The sequence below is a fragment of the Scophthalmus maximus genome, chromosome 6, assembly GCF_022379125.1.
Source record: "Scophthalmus maximus strain ysfricsl-2021 chromosome 6, ASM2237912v1, whole genome shotgun sequence".
NCBI lineage: Eukaryota > Metazoa > Chordata > Actinopteri > Pleuronectiformes > Scophthalmidae > Scophthalmus > Scophthalmus maximus.
Genome location: NC_061520.1, coordinates 1,145,001 through 1,147,500, shown reverse-complemented (window position 1 = coordinate 1,147,500; position 2,500 = coordinate 1,145,001). Strand labels below are relative to the sequence as shown.

The 2,500-nt window shown below is 45.8% G+C and overlaps 1 long non-coding RNA gene across 1 annotated transcript in view; it reads left to right on the top strand.

The window, feature by feature from the left end:
* LOC118309600 overlaps positions 1–2,500 on the top strand; it is a 5,078-nt gene that overhangs the window by 2,246 nt on the left and 332 nt on the right. Inside the window, exons 2-3 of the long non-coding RNA XR_004793513.2 lie at positions 1–877; positions 1,290–2,500. The exon at positions 1–877 is cut by the window's left edge and continues 1,466 nt beyond it; the exon at positions 1,290–2,500 is cut by the window's right edge and continues 332 nt beyond it. This is a non-coding gene — a long non-coding RNA (uncharacterized LOC118309600). The remainder of the gene's footprint in view (positions 878–1,289) is intronic.

Below are 2,500 nucleotides of genomic sequence, written 5' to 3'. Positions count from 1 at the left end.
CTTGTATATGATTGATTACAGTTTCACATCAAATATTGATTCAGTCCAGGCATGGCCGGAATCGAACCCACAATCTTGGGTTGACGAGACCAACACCTTATGACTTGGCCACCGCGTCTTGAGCAAGTGGAAGGAAGGCCATCTTCATCCCTGGTACATTCACTCGTATGCTAAAGGAGATAGGAAAGGAAGCTCCTTTCGTTAAACATTTAGAGAATCCGAACAGATGATGAGGAAACTCTTCCTTCAAGATTTAGGAAACTTCCTCAGCAAATCGTACGATTCGACCGCAGCCCGCAGCCCGACGTTCCACATGCAGACAAACACCGTGCGTCCATTTTACTACGGTGGCCCTGAAGTGCAAAACACAACTGGAAGTTGTGTATTTGTGATTTGTACCGTACGTCACGGCCCCAGCGTTCTTCTCCTCTGAGATCCTCCAGCGAGCTCCTCACCTCAGGAACCTCGGGAAGTTTAATTCTGAAACGAATTCTCATCGTCTGTGTGACAAAAATCTCTGCGTTGGATCGAAACGTTGCTTCATTAACGTGGATTTCTTTTGAACGTCGTCACAGTGTGACGTCTGACAACATGAAGACGAGGCGCTGGAGTCTCATCCTGGCGTCCAGCAGGGGGCAGCAGAGGCTGAGGGTGCCACCAGGAAGTCCTCCATCCATGACCTGGAGGAACTATTTCCCTGCTCCCGACGACCAACACGTCATCGGTACCCGGTGTCGGCGCGGACGGCGAGGAGGAAGATGTCAGAGCGATCTGAGTTATTTTTGGTCTGTTGTATTAATCTCCTTATGAATCCTGTGCAACGATGTCGCTTCCCGGTTTTTTCTCGTGTTGTTGGTCGCTCAGCAACAGAATGATGGTGAGCGCGGGGGGCGGGGCTTAAGGCAGAGACTGCGTCACTATGACGTCACATTTCTGCCGAGCTCCTGGGGCATCGTAAAAAATAAGCAGCTTTGTATGCGTTTCTTACAGACCCTAGACCTTATTAATTATGAAAAAACACAAGAAATCTCAATTTGGACAACACGGCCCCTGAACATTATATTTACAATGAACGGGCCTTTATTGAAACAACGCATGGATTACATCACATATGCTTCCATGGCCTTTTAAAAAAAATATGAAGTGCTGAGGATGAACAATATGTTGGAGTTTTCTCTGAGCAAAGCTCTGAACCTCCTGTTCGGAACTGAAGGATGAGACGTAAAGAAACATATCGCACAAATATATATATTTACATGATTTTCTTTTCTCTTCATCTTCGTGATCAGAGCTGGGTGATGAAACCACTTGAACATGAGGCTCTCGACTTCAGACCTCATCAGGAAGTTGACTCAGACGAGACACGCGCCTCGCCTCATTGGTCCCGGGGGTCTGTCAATCACTGGAGGTGACGCAACGCTGTCTGGCTCTGTTGATCCACTGCACACACACACACACACACACACACACACGCACACGCACACACACACACACATGCACACACACACGCACACACACTCTCAAGGACTAATAGTTTTGAAATGATGAATATTTTATTAATGTCTTTTGTAAAACCGTTCTAAATGAGAAAGGAGCTGTGTACTTTGTGTTTTGCCAATATATTTATATACATGTATGTCTATATATTTTGAGGAACAAGACAATACGCTGTGTTCTCATGTTCTGTCACAAGATGTTCAGCCGTTCAGTGTTTCCAGTTTCCTCCCTCCCCGGGTTTGGCCTTTCAGCCGTGAAGGCTGCAACAATAAGGGCGAATAAAAGCGCCAGAGGAGCAGCGGCAGGTTTTCACTCTGTCGCCTGTCGGCAGGACGATGAAGGATGAAGGATGAAGGATGAAGGATGAACTCAGTGTGGAGCTTATGTCGTTTGGTCGAGTCCCACCACACGCAGGGGCGTAGCACCAGCTTCTGGGCCCTGGCCACACGATGGGGGGGGGGGGGGGGGGTTGACCGACCTGATGACATCATCAGCCCATGCATCATCCAGGTGACCTCATCACCTGGTCAGCAGCGTTGTGACACTGGTGTGAAAACACGTTCTTGACCAGATACACACAAATAACCCTCATGGTCCACTTCAGTCTGGGAGATGTCCGATCCATCGCAGGGTCTTCGTCAGTTTTAAAATTGTTATTTATTAAAGTAAATTCAAATGAGAAAATACACTCAGTTTCCACAGCTGCCAGTTAATTAGGAACACGTGGATAAAGCAAAAGCTAATGTGGCTTTGTACAACAGTCCTGTAATAACTCGCTCATAATGTTCATTTAAAAGTGTTTTGCAGAAATGTTGATTCATCTGTGAGGTCGTTCTGCAGAATTTAGTTTGAGGAGCTGTTTAACTGTGTTTCTATTATTATTGTTATTATTCTATTAGTTTACTTACAGTAATAAATAGGTGTACACAGGGTCCTGCGCCGGCTGCATCATAATAAAGTATATTATTGTTTTAATGTTCTATATTTATCTTATTGTCCCAAA